The sequence below is a fragment of the Somniosus microcephalus genome, chromosome 28 (genome assembly GCF_052327205.1).
Source record: "Somniosus microcephalus isolate GS21.2 chromosome 28, FLI_Smic_1.0, whole genome shotgun sequence".
NCBI lineage: Eukaryota > Metazoa > Chordata > Chondrichthyes > Squaliformes > Somniosidae > Somniosus > Somniosus microcephalus.
The window spans coordinates 10,164,524-10,178,414 of NC_141014.1; the positions used below are offsets into that span (position 1 = coordinate 10,164,524).

Below are 13,891 nucleotides of genomic sequence, written 5' to 3' on the forward strand. Positions count from 1 at the left end.
CAAGTTTAGAAAGCAGTTAAAAAAGCATATGGGATCCTTGGCTTTGTAAACAGAGGCATCGAGTACAAGGTTAGATGAAGAGGGGTGGGAGGAGGCTCGTGTGGAGCATAAACACCGGCATAGACCAATTGGATTGAATGGCCTGTTTCTCTGCTGTAAATTCTGTGTAATTCTGTGCACTATGTAAGGAAGTTGTCCTAAACCTTTATAAATCATTGGTTAGAACATAAGAACATAAGAAATAGGAGCAGGAGTAGGCCATTCGGCCCCTCGAGCCTGCTCCGCCATTCAATGAGATCATGGCTGATCCGATTTTGGCCTCAACTCCACTTTCCTGCCCACTGCCCGTAACCCTCGACTCCCCTGTTGCTCAAAAATCTGTCTCTCTCAGTTAGGCCTCAGCTGGAGTACTGGGCTGGGTTTTGCTCACCTCGGCGGGTCCATGGTGGGCGACGTCAGTGGCAGGTCCCGACCCCGACCCCATCCCGGCCTCGGACATGAATTTCCCCTGATTGGGCTTGTTAAGCCCGCCCAGCGCGTTTCCCGGCCAATTAGATGACGCGTCATCGGCCGGTTTCCTTAAAGAGACCATGGCCAACTTTATTTTGACAGTTGTGCTGTCAGTGTTCTGCAGCATTGAGGTGCAGCAAACACTGACAATCACTGCACAGAGGTACAGGGCTGCACCCAGGTTCTCCCATATGCTTCTGGAGGGAGTCACAGCACGCAGGGAGGTTCTCTTCCCTTCCCATGGGCAGAAGAGACCTCCCCGGGAGACCCACACAGCCTGGTTGCAGATTGCAGAGGAGGACACAAGCAGGGATGTGGTCAGGAGGACCAGGCTGCGGTGGCACAAACCTTTCAATGATCTCGGTAGATCACGAAACGTTAGTACAAAGCCACACTCAACCTCATCCTGCTGTGCCTCTCATCACATCCACATCACTCTGCCTTCCCTACCCTACTCCTGCACATCCTTACTCACACCAACTTACCTTGCACCTCCACCCATCCCTCGCTATCTACATTATCACATCTCCATCTCACTATCCACCCCTCATACTCACCCTCATCCTAGTGCAATCATACCAACTAACAACACACAAGGGTAGGCACTTGGGTGTTTTATGCAATGTTCATGTAAAGTTTCTGTTAATGTGGTGTCAAACATTGAAACCTTTATTTTCAACACTTTGCGTTCTTGGACAGATTTGTGTGCACCTTTGGAAGTGGCTTAGTGAGCTGCAGTGAATGGTGAGACATAACGGTACCCCCCGCAATGGTGGGCGAGTGTGAAAGGAATGGCTTGGGCATTGTAGGGATGCTTTATGGTGCTGGTGTGGGGTGGTGCCAACCTAGCGCATCATGTGGCAGCCAGGGTGTACAGCGTCAAGTGAAGTAACTCTGGCCATGGTGAGGCCATCCCTGGCCTCCCGGGCAGCAATGTGGTCGGGTGTTGATGCCCTCTGTCCTGTGCAGCATCAGGTGATTGCAGAGAAGGTTGGTGTTGTTGTTGGTGCTGCTGGCGTGCCTGGTGATGCTGGTGTTGGGGCTGATCGTGGTGGGATTCTGAGGACCAAGGTGAGAGAGTTTCAAGGGTACCAATGCTGATGGAATAGATGGCAGGTGAAGTAGAGATGACAGAAGCAATCTGTCAATGGTGGGAGAGGTAATGAGGTCAGACTGGATGGAGACTTGTGTAAAGACTTGCAGCATCCTGAATCTGTAGTGGAATTGCAGTTTAGAGAAGCTATTGGTTAAGGGAACATTTTTCATTCAATCAGCTGGGAACTTTGTCTTGACATTTTAAGTTGTCAACTCATCAGCTGATTCAATGGCCACTGACCTCCCGCCTCAGCTTCACAAACGAGGTCTCGGCACAGCGGGAAACCGGTGGGCAACCTGTTAAATCCAAAAAGCTGGGAAAAAACCATTGATAAGTGGCTGTAAACAAGCCACTAATGATTTTAATTGCCTCCCCCGGCGCTGCCTGTCGGAACTGCTCAGCGCTGACAGATCTGACATTTGGCGGCGGTTTCACAGCGGGGTCCTGGCCCGCTGGAGGGGAAAAAAACACTTTCACACCTGACCTGCCACCGATTGTGCCCGCTGAACCCCCCACCCCCGTAAAATCCAGCCATTGTGTCCAATTCTGGGTACCACACTTTAGGAAGAATGTTAAGGCCTTGGAGAGGGTGCAGAGGAGATTTATTGGAATGGTGCCGGGGATGAGGGACTTCAGTTACGTCTAGCCTAGAGAAGCTGCGATTGCTCTCATTTGGACTGCAGGGGTTCGCAACCGGGGGTCCGCGAGAAGGTTACAAGGGGTCCGTCCTTCGGACTGCCACGACACTCAGCAAGGTCTCGGTCAATAGTTTTGCTGCATCAGAGAACGCAAGAAACAAAGTTTGTGCGGGTGAAAAAACCACTTGAACAACAGAGCGGTAAGCAGGGCCACTGGGAAAAATTTCCATTCATCAGCTTGGCCATTCACTGACACTCCCAACTCCTCTCTGATGCAGCAATTGCCTCGCTCTGCGATCAGCCTCTTCCGCACGCTGCAGGCAGGAATTCTTAATCCCGTCAAATGCCAGATCAGAAATTCCAACCCGCAAGGCTCGGGAATTCCCATCCTCAAGGCTCGACGAAGTCCGATCCTGGAGCGAAGCAGCAGTATCGGGTAGGAGCTTGGGGCATGCAGCATTAACGAACCAGGACACGAGGAGCGACTCCATGAACTCGGGAGGGAGGGGGAGATTGGGCCAGAAATTCGGGTCCCCACGGGCGAGTACGCGCTGGGTACTCACGCGTAGGGCCAACAAAAGTGCCGGTTTCGTGCATGCACTGCGCATGCGCGGGAAACCGGAACTTCCGTTCCCTTGAAAGAAGGGGTTCACAGGTCAAACGTGTGCGCCGGAGAGGCAGTGCGTACGCCTGGAACTTCCGGTTTTTTAACAGGTTTCTCCAGGAGGGTAAGTCTCCAGCAGCTACACTTTTAAAAAGCAGTCGCAAGGCCTGCTTTTAACAAGGTAAGTGGTGAATTAAGTAAAATTAAAACATTTTTTCCACAGGTTTATTATTTTTTAATACTTTAAAGAAAGGTAAGTTTATTTTTAGCCCTGTTAAAAACTGTAATTACTTTTTTCAAAAATGTAAATTATTTAAAATAGTTATTTTATGTAATTTATAGTTATTTTAAAAATATGATTTTTAAAAAAAATGTATTTGAAGTTTTAGTTATGTTTTGGGGCTGAACTCCTATTCATACATGTGACAGGTCTTCCTGTCAAATCTATGAATAGAGATTCCCTGCTCCGATTGGCTCCCCATGGCCTACGTGATCCCAGGGGACGCTTCGAACTAACTGTGCCCCTGGGATACGTGAGCACTGCGCAGTTGGAGGAGGCCCAGGATCGCAATTCCACGGGGGCCCACAGCACAACGGCCGGCGCGCTAGGTAAGTGCAGGTCGGGGGCTTGCACCCGCGGGAAGCCTCCGACCCGGATTTCTGGCCCCATGCCTCCGTGAACTGGGAGAAGGCAAAAGATCGGCAGCACTTTATCTGCTGGGATTGATAAAAATACACAAAATGTTGCCATAATCTGCAAAGTCCCAGTGACCTGGTTGTGATTGACTTCAAACTCCCACAAGAATGTGCTCCCATTATTATATAAGCTGGGGAGCCCCGCGTTGCGAGGGCAATTTTGGGGCGCTTGGTCTTCCTGCCCGTGTGTCCCCCCTCTCCCTGTGATGTCCTCTCCCTGTCCTATCCCCGTGTAATCACTGTCTCCCCCCGTGTAATGACTGTCTCCCGTGTAATCAATGTCTCCCCCCCCCCCGTGTAACCACTGTCTCCCCCCGTGTAATCACTGTCTCCCCCCCCCCCCCCCCGTGTAATCACTGTCTCCCCCCCGTGTAATCACTGTCTCCCCCCACCCCCCCCCCCCCCCCCACGACCCCGTCTCCATCAAGGACACCGATCTTGCTCCCCCACCAGCTGGGAACAGCTAACTCAGCACAGAGGAGGAATGCTGAGCGGCGGCCGGCGCCGGGAGCGGGCTCTCGCGGTCAGTGCGGGCGGCGCATGTGCGGTCAGTGCAGGCGGCGCATGCGCGGTCAGTGCAGGCGGCGCGAGGCGGCCCGCGGGGAGCAGGCAAGACCGCCGGCGTGGCCCGTTGCCGGGGTAACGGGGGCCGTGCGAATGCGTGCCGTCGTCAAGGCGGCCGCGCAACTGGCGGCCTCTTGTTTTTTTTAAACTCATCAGCTCTCCCCCCCCCCCACCGCGATTTCCCGAGGCTCCCCCCCCCCCAACGATTTCCCGAGGCTCTCCCCCCCCCCCCTCGATTTCCCGAGGCTCTCCCCCCCCCCCGCGATTTCCCGAGGCTCCCCCCCCCGCGATTTCCCGAGGCTCTCCCCCCCCCCCCCCGATTTCCCGAGGCTCTCCCCCCCCCCCCCGCGATTTCCCGAGGCTCTCCCCCCCCCCCCCCGATTAAATTGTTATTTAATTCCCTAACACATCATTAAAATATTTACCTTACTTCCCTAACACACTGAAAGTGTGGGGAAAAAAGTGTGAAAAATCAAGATGGCGGCCACTCACCTCGGTTCAGAAGGATAAGGCCCGCCCACACACGCACCGATTGGTCGACCGGTCAGGTCACCGAAGCGTAGGATTGGTCAATCGTCGAGTCACTCGACACTCAACTGTAGAAAGGAACCCGCCGTCCGATTGGTGGACCTCGACGTCACACGGTCGCTAATGAGATGCTAATGAGCAGAACGCTGAACGTTTTTGGGATACCGCGGGCGGGATTTTTGTCCGGCCGAAACGTAAATACGCCTATGACCGGTCCGGAATCGCAAGCTTTCTTTTGAGGCGACGCGCGCGTCGGTACGCCCTGTAACTTTCAAACGTATAGAACACGGACAGACAGAAAATTGTAACAAGTTGAGCATGCCTCCTCCAGCGTATCTAGTCTGCTTACTGTAACATTTGTCTCGTGTGTCAGCCGTGGCTCAGTGGGCAGGACCCTCGCCTCTAAGTCAGAAGGTTGTGGGTTCAAGGCCCGCTCCAGAGACTTGAGCACAAAAATTTGGCTGACACTCCCTCAGTACTGCAGTGTCGGAGGTGTCGTCTTTCAGAGGAGACGTTAAATCGAGGCCCCGTCTGCGCTCTCAGGTGGACGTAAAAGAGCAGGGGAGTTCTCCCCAGTGTACTGGCCAATATTTATTCCTCAATCAACATCACTGAAACAGACTATCTGGGGATTATCACATGGCTCTCCTTGTGGGAGCTTGCTGTGCGCAAATTGGGTTTTCTACATTACAACAGTGACTACACTTCAAAACATAGAAGGCAGGAGTAGGCCATTCGGCCCCTCGAGCCTGCTCCGTCATTCAATCTGATCATCCAAATTCAGTACCCTGTCATGAGAAACCGTTTCCAGTGGCAGGAGGGTCGATAACCAGAGGACACCGATTGAAGGTGGTTGGCAAAAGAGCCAGAGGGGGAAACACTTGCAGACCGGTGGGGAAAGGGCAGGGGAGTGGGACTAATTGGTCAGTTCTTTCAAATGCCGGCACAGGCACGATGTTCCTTGTGCATGAAACACAAAGTTAGCATGCAGGTGCAGCAAGTAATCGGCAAATGGAATGTTGGCCTTTATTGCAAGGGGGTTGGAGTATAAAAGCAGGGAAGTCCTGCTACAACTGTACAGGGTATTGGTGAGACCACACCCGGAGTACTGCGTACAGTTTTGGTCTCCTTATTTAAGGAAGGATATACTTGCATTGGAGGCAGTTCAGAGACGATTCACTAGGTTAATTCCAGAAATGAGGGGGTTGACTTATGAAGAAAGGTTGAGCAGGTTGGGCCTATTGTAGTGTATGTAACCTGTACTACCTTAAGGTGATGAACTTTCTGATGGCGCCTGTATATTGTAGTACCGGTGGTGACCACACCGGTATATAAACTCTGTGGAGCAGTTTGTATTTCAGTTCAGCCCTGACCCTCAATTACTAAAGACCTGTTTAAGTATTCTGTTGTCTGTGTCCAGTTATTCAGCATAACTACATTTGGAAAACACAGACTCAACAGTGGCGACGAGTCTGATCGTACCTAGCGGCAGTTTTGCATCCAAGGAAGCTTCGTCCTCAGAACGGGCGTCGAAAAGGGGCATCCGCCCTCATCATCCTGCTGAGCACCGCATCGCACGGGAGGCATCGAGAACCCGGTTTGGATTTGCTGGCCACGAAGTCCACCATCAGCAACAGGCAGTGATCATCCCTTCTACGACAGCGGCGGGTAAGCCCGATCTAGCGGCACGGAGAGAAAGTCGGCCGAGTTGTCAGTGGGAGAAGGGGAGGGAAACCGAAGAAAAGGGCGGAGAACACGACCGCAGCCGGTGAAAAGGGCCGGACTGCAATCGGGCAGAGACGTGCAGCAGCCAGAAAAGCGTTAATGTCCACGAGGACCGCGGGAGCGGCGGGGAACAAGAGCAGCAGCGTCGGGGGAAATAAGGACCGCTGGGAGGCGAGAACGGCAACAGCGCGGTAATCGCCATTTTAGTCGGCGGGGGAAGAAGATAAGCGCGGGAAAAGCCGCCAAGCGCGGGAAGCCGCCATTTTGGAAAAATAAATAAAATAAAGGAAACTCAACAAGATGCCAAAAACGGGTAACATCACTGCTTTTGATAGCGATGTAGAAGATTGGGCCACTTATGTGGAACGCGTTGAAGTTTACTGTACAGCGAATGAGGTACCGGCGGATAAGAAAGCACTAACCATATTAAACTCGATGGGTGCGAAGACGTACGGGTTATTAAGGCACCTTGTAACACCAGATAAACCGGTAGGAAAGAGTTTCGCTGAGATTGTTACTATCCTGCAAGAGCATTTAAACCCCACGCCGCTGCTGATAGCGGAACGATTTAAATTTTACAAAAGAATTCAGCTTAAAGAGGAAAGCAACGCTGAATTCTTAATCGAACTGCGCAAGTTATCAAAGTACTGTCAGTTCGGTATAGGACTAGCAGACGCTCTGAAAGATAAGTTCGTGTGTGGGCTACTAAAGGAAGGAACCCAGAAGCGACTGCTAGAGGAAAAGGATCTTACGCTGGACAAAGCTTTCAGCATTGCAGCATCGCACGAGGCAGCAGCACGAGGCACTGCGGAAATGCAGCAAAGGCCATCGGAATTCAGCACCAATGAAATGGCATTGGGTGCAGTAAAGTGTTATCGTTGCGGAAGGACAACGCATGATCAGAACCAGTGCTGGTTCAAAGATAAAGAATGCAGGAAATGTGGCAGACTTGGTCACATAGCGAAAGTATGCCGGTCAGGAAAGAAGACCAGCAACAAAAAGTCGCCGCAGGAGAAGTACAAGAAAGTACACAAGGTGACAGAGAACAGTTCGGATGAACAAAAGACGGATTCAGACTCCAACAGTAAGAACTGGGTTGTCTAAAAATACATAATGTGGGTAACACAGCAGACCACCAAACTATCTGGGTCATGCTTTGGATAGCAGGAGTCCAAGTGAAGATGGAATTGGACACTGGATTGGCATTGACGGTCATGAATAAGCAAGAGTACAAAAGGTTATTCTCACACATTCCCCTGAGGGATACGGAGATTGTATTGAAAACATACACGGGGCAAAGAGTGTACCCCATCGGAAAGATAAAGGTAAAGGTGGTCTACAATGGTAAAGAAAGTCAGGGAATGGACTTGTATGTGTTACCTGAGGGAGGTCCACCACTACTGGGACGGGAATGGATCCGGAGAATAAATATGGACTGGCATTCCTTACAAGCACTAACTGTAGATTCCTGTAAAGAGGACGATGTCAAAACTAAACGACTGTCCAAAATATTGGACGATGCTAAGGAGGTGTTCCAACAGGGACTGGGAACACTGAAAGGAATTACGGCAAACATCAAGGTTGAAGAACATGCAAACCCAAAATTTTTCAAAGCCAGACCTTATGCGATACGACCTGCGGTGGAAGCAGAGCTGGAAGGGCTAGAACGTTCAGGAGTACTGTCAAAGGTGGACTGGAGCGAATGGGCCACGCCCATTGTTCCTGTCATGAAGCGTTCGTTGAGCAACAAGCCGGGGGAACCTGGGAAGGGTCGCATCTGTGGCGATTTCAAGATCACTGTTAATCCGGTTCTTCACACGGTGCAATATCCGCTTCCGCGGATTGAGGATATCTTCGCTTCGCTGTCTGGTGGGAAACACTTCACCAAGATAGACCTGGCGCAGGCGTACTTACAGATGGAAGTTGATGAAGCGTCACGCCAGTATCTCACGATCAACACACATAAGGGCTTATATCGGTATAATAGACTGGTTTTTGGAGTGGCATCGGCTCCAGCGATTTGGCAAAGGGCCATGGAGCAGGTATTACAGGGAATTCCAGGCACACAATGCTACCTGGACGACATTCTGATTACAGGAGATGATGATAAGGAACACCTCGCGAATTTGGAGCAGGTGCTCACCAGATTGAAAGAATATGGACTCAGAGTTAATCACCAGAAATGTGAGTTCTTTCAGAAGCGAATCTCGTACTGCGGTCACGTCATTGACCAGGAGGGGCTTCATAAGTCACCTGACAAGATCGAAGCTGTTGTGAAAGCGCCCGCTCCGGAAAATGTATCCCAGTTGAGGTCGTTCCTTGGGTTGATTAACTATTACCACCTTCCAAATTTATCCACGGTGTTACACCCGCTGAACACTCTTTTGCAAATGGGAGTACCATGGAAGTGGAGCGAGGACTGTAAGTGGGCTTTTCAAAAAAGCAAGGCACTGATCACCTCTAAGGAAGTGTTGGCTCACTTTAACCCAACGCTGCCTATTCGTTTAGCTTGTGATGCTTCTCCATATGGTATCGGGGCAGTGCTCTCACATAAGTTGCCAAATGGCTTGGAAAGGCCAGTCGCGTTCGCATCCAGATCATTGACCTCCGCTGAGCGCAACTATGCTCAGATAGATAGGGAGGCTCTCAGCCTCGTGTGGGGAGTTATGAAATTTAACCATTACCTGCAAGGCCAAAGGTTTACACTGCTGACAGATCACCAGCCGTTGGTTTCCATCTTTAACCCTAAGAAGGGTGTTCCGGTTATGACGGCGCAGAGGCTTCAGAGATGGTCCCTTTTCCTAGGGGCACATCAATATGATATCGAATTCAAAGGTACAAAGCAACATGGTAATGCTGATGGGCTGTCGCGCCTGCCACTACCTACAGCGGAAGAGGCACCGGCAGTTGACCCTGTCGAGATATTTCACTCGACCATCATCGAATGCTTACCAGTCACCAATGCGAGTATTGAGAGAGAGACCAGAAACGACCCGACACTGTCTCTGGTCTACGATCTGACAGTGAAGGGATGGCCAACACATGGCGAACCACTGTTACCGGCATTCTCAGCCAGACGAGAGCAGCTGTCCGTCTGTCAAGGAACATTGATGTATGGAACAAGGGTGATTATTCCTCCTAAATTAAGGGAGAGAGTTCTGAAGGAACTGCATGAAGGTCATCTGGGGGGAGTCAAGATGAAAGGCCTTGCTAGGGCTTATGTGTGGTGGCCAGGTATCGACAAACAAATAGAGGATCTGACTAAAAGCTGCTCAGGGTGCCAAAAAGTTCAAAATGCACCTCCAATTGCACCGCTGCATCCGTGGGAATGGCCTTCAACCCTATGGCAACGTGTGCATATCGACTTTGCAGGTCCATTCATGGATTCCATGTTTTTGATAGTGGTAGACGCACATTCTAAATGGCCAGAAGTGATTAAGATGTCGACCACTACCTCTGAAAAGACGATCGCAGTTCTAAGAACCATATTTGCAAGGAATGGGCTGCCGGAACAAATATGTTCAGACAACGGACCACAGTTCGTGTCAGAAGAATTCCAGAAATTCATGAAGAAGAATGGGGTGAAACACTATACATCTGCCCCATATCATCCGGCTACAAATGGGTTGGCCGAGAGATTTGTACAAACGTTCAAAAAGGCGATAAAGGCCATCGAAGACCATATTCCACTACAACACAAGGTGGACAATTTCCTGATGGCATATCGAAATGCCACGCATGCAGTGACAAATCAAAGCCCTGCCATAATGTTCTATAACAGGAGGTTGCGGTCCCGATTGGATTTGTTAAAACCCAATGTGCGTAGGGAAGTCGAAAACAAACAATTCCAGCACGTAAATAACAAGGGCACTCGGAGTTTCGAAATAGGACAACCAGTGTTGGCCAGGGACTATAGGAATGATAAATGGCAATCCGGAACAATTCGTGCCCGACAAGGACCCTTGATGTACACGGTAGACGTTGGTGAGAACGTAATACGACGTCATGCTGACCAACTTGTGGAATCGAGAACAAGGGTCGACCCCATGTCTACGGCAGAGACACCAGTTGAAGAAGTTATTGAGCCTGTAGCATCTACCTCAGACTCGAACGTACATGATGATGTTCAATCCATAAGAGATCAAATGGATGAGTCACCCCAGCAACAAGAACCAGAGACCCCTGAAAGGCGTTATCCGGCCCGGATCAGGAGGCCTCCTCAGAGACTGAATCTTTGAACAGTTTTGTATGAAAGTTGTATATATGTTATCCATGTTATGTTTAAATTGGGGTGTACACTGTTAAGCTAAAAGGGGAGGAATTGTAGTGTATGTAACCTGTACCACCTTAAGAGACTACCTTAAGGTGATGAACTACTTTCTGATGGCTCCTGTATATTGTAGTACCGGTGGTGACCACACCGGTATATAAACCCTGTGGAGCAGTTTGTATTTCAGTTCAGCCCTGACCCTCAATTACTAAAGACCTGTTTAAGTGTTCTGTTGTCTGTGTCCAGTTATTCAGCATAACTACATTTGGAAAACACAGACTCAACACCTATACTCATTGGAATTTAGAAGAATGAGAGGTGATCTTATTGAAACATATAAGATACTGAGGGGGCTCAACAAGGTAGATGCAGAGAGGATGTTTCCCCTCGTGGGGAAATCTAGAACTCGGGGGCATAGTTTCAGAATAAAGGGTCGCCCTTTTAGAACTGAGGTGAGGAGGAATTTCTTCTCTCAGAGGGTCGTAAATCTGTGGAATTCTCTGCCCCAGAGAGCCGTGGAGGCTGGGTCATTAAATACATTTAAGGTGGAGATAGGCAGATTTTTACAAGATAAGGGAGTGAAGGGTTATGGGGAGTGGGCAGGGAAGTGGCTTTGAGCCCTAGATCAGCCATGATCTTATTGAATGATGGAACTGGCTCGAGGGGCCAAGTGGCCTGTTCCTGCTCCTATTTCTTTTGTTATGTTCCGATTGGCCTCCTTCTGTGCTGTACGATTCTCTGCACAAATGCAGAACTAACATGTTCCTCTTTAAGCAGAAGCCAGAGTGACACATTGCAAAAGGAGATCGACACCACAACCGACATCTAGTCTGCTTACTGTAGCATTTGTCTCGTGTGTCAGCCGTGGCTCAGTGGGCAGGACCCTCGCCTCTAAGTCAGAATGGTTGTGGGTTCAAGGCCCGCTCCAGAGACTTGAGCACAAAAATTTGGCTGACACTCCCTCAGTACTGCAGTGTCGGAGGTGTCGTCTTTCAGAGGAGACGTTAAATCGAGGCCCCGTCTGCGCTCTCAGGTGGACGTAAAAGAGCAGGGGAGTTCTCCCCGGTGTATTTATTCCTCAATCAACATCACTGAAACAGACTATCTGGGGATTATCACATGGCTCTCTTTGTGGGAGCTTGCTGTGCGCAAATTGGGTTTTCTACATTACAACAGTGACTACACTTCAAAACATAGAAGGCAGGAGTAGGCCATTCGGCCCCTCGAGCCTGCTCCGTCATTCAATCTGATCATCCAAATTCAGTACCCTGTCCCTGCTTTCTCCCCATATCCCTTGATGCCTTAAGAAATATACCTAACTCCTTCTTGAATACATTTAATGAATTGGCCTCAACTGCCTTCTGTGGTGGAGAATTCCACAGGTTCACCACTCTCTGGGTGAAGAAATTCCTCCTCATCTCACCACTTAATTGCTTACCCCTTATCCTTAGACTGTGACCCCTGGTTCTGGACTCCCCCGCCATCGGGAACATCCTTCCTGCATCTAGTCTGTCTAGTGCTGTTAGAATTTTATAAGTTTCAATGAGATCCCCTCTCATTCTTCTAAACTCTAGCGAATATAAGCCTAATCGACCCAATCTCTCTTCATACATCATTCCTGCCATCCCAGGTATCAGTCTGGTGAATCTTCGCTGCACTCCCTCCATGGCAAGAACATCCTTCCTCAGATAAGGCGACCAAAACTGCACACAATACTCAAGGTGCGGTCTCACCACGGCCCTGTACAACTGCAGCAAGACATCCTTGTTCCTGTACTCGAACCCTCTTGCTACGAAGGCCAACATACCATTTGCCTTCTTAACCGCCTGCTGCACCTGCATGCTTACCTTCAGCGACTGGTGCACAAGGACACCCAGGTCTCGTTGCACTTCCCCTTCTCCCAATCTATTGCCGTTCAGATAATAATCTGTCTTCCTGTTTTTGCCACCAAAGTGGATAACCTCGCATTTATCCACATTATACTGCATCTGCCATGCATCTGCCCAATCACCCAACCTGTCCAAATCATACTGGAGTTTCTCTGCATCCTCCTCACAGCACACACGCCCACCCAAAAAGTACTTCATTGGCTGTAAAGCGTGTTGGGACGTCCGGTGGTCGTGAAAGGCGCTATAGAAATGCAAGTCTTTATTTTCTATTCTATGAACAATTTAAGAGTGGGAGGTCAATTTTGAATAGCATTCGAGTAAGGCTGCCCGGTTGAAACTCTCTGTTACCCTGGTCATTCTTCTTGGGCAGTAAGTGAAGCCAAATAAAATTCTTATACAGAAAAATACTTGTGTTATGTAGCGGGGGGTCCGTGGAATTTTTATAACACGGGAGAGGGGCCTCAGAAGCAAAAAAGGTTGAGAACCCCTGCTTTAGAGCATTGAAGGTTAAGGGGAGAATTAATAGAGGTGTTCAAAGTCATGAGAAACCGTTTCCAGTGGCAGGAGGGTCGATAACCAGAGGACACCGATTGAAGGTGGTTGGCAAAAGAGCCAGAGGGGGAAACATTTGCAGACCGGTGGGGAAAGGGCAGGGGAGTGGGACTAATTGGTCAGTTCTTTCAAATGCCGGCACAGGCACGATGTTCCTTGTGCATGAAACACAAAAAGTTAGCATGCAGGTGCAGCAAGTAATCGGCAAATGGAATGTTGGCCTTTATTGCAAGGGGGTTGGAGTATAAAAGCAGGGAAGTCCTGCTACAACTGTACAGGGTATTGGTGAGACCACACCTTGAGTACTGCGTACAGTTTTGGTCTCCTTATTTAAGGAAGGATATACTTGCATTGGAGGCAGTTCAGAGACGATTCACACGGTTAATTCCAGAGATGAGGGGGTTGACTTATGAAGAAAGGTTGAGCAGGTTGGGCCTATACTCATTGGAATTTAGAAGAATGAGAGGTGATCTTATTGAAACATAAGATACTGAGGGGGCTCGACAGGGTAGATGCAGAGAGGATGTTTCCCCTCGTGGGGAAATCTAGAACTCAGGGGCACAGTTTCAGAATAAAGGGTCGCCCTTTTAGAACTGAGGTGAGGAGGAATTTCTTCTCTCAGAGGGTCGTAAATCTGTGGAATTCTCTGCCCCAGAGAGCCGTGGAGGCTGGGTCATTAAATACATTTAAGGTGGAGATAGACAGATTTTTACAAGATAAGGGAGTGAAGGGTTATGGGGAGCGGGCAGGGAAGCGGCTTTGAGCCCTAGATCAGCCATGATCTTATTGAATGACGGAGCAGGCTCGAGGGGCCAAGTG

General features: G+C 49.7%; 1 protein-coding gene across 2 annotated transcripts in view; it reads right to left on the reverse strand.

Moving 5' to 3' along the window:
• naga (N-acetylgalactosaminidase, alpha) overlaps positions 1-13,891 on the reverse strand; it is a 120,644-nt gene that overhangs the window by 21,692 nt on the left and 85,061 nt on the right. The window lies entirely within an intron of this gene.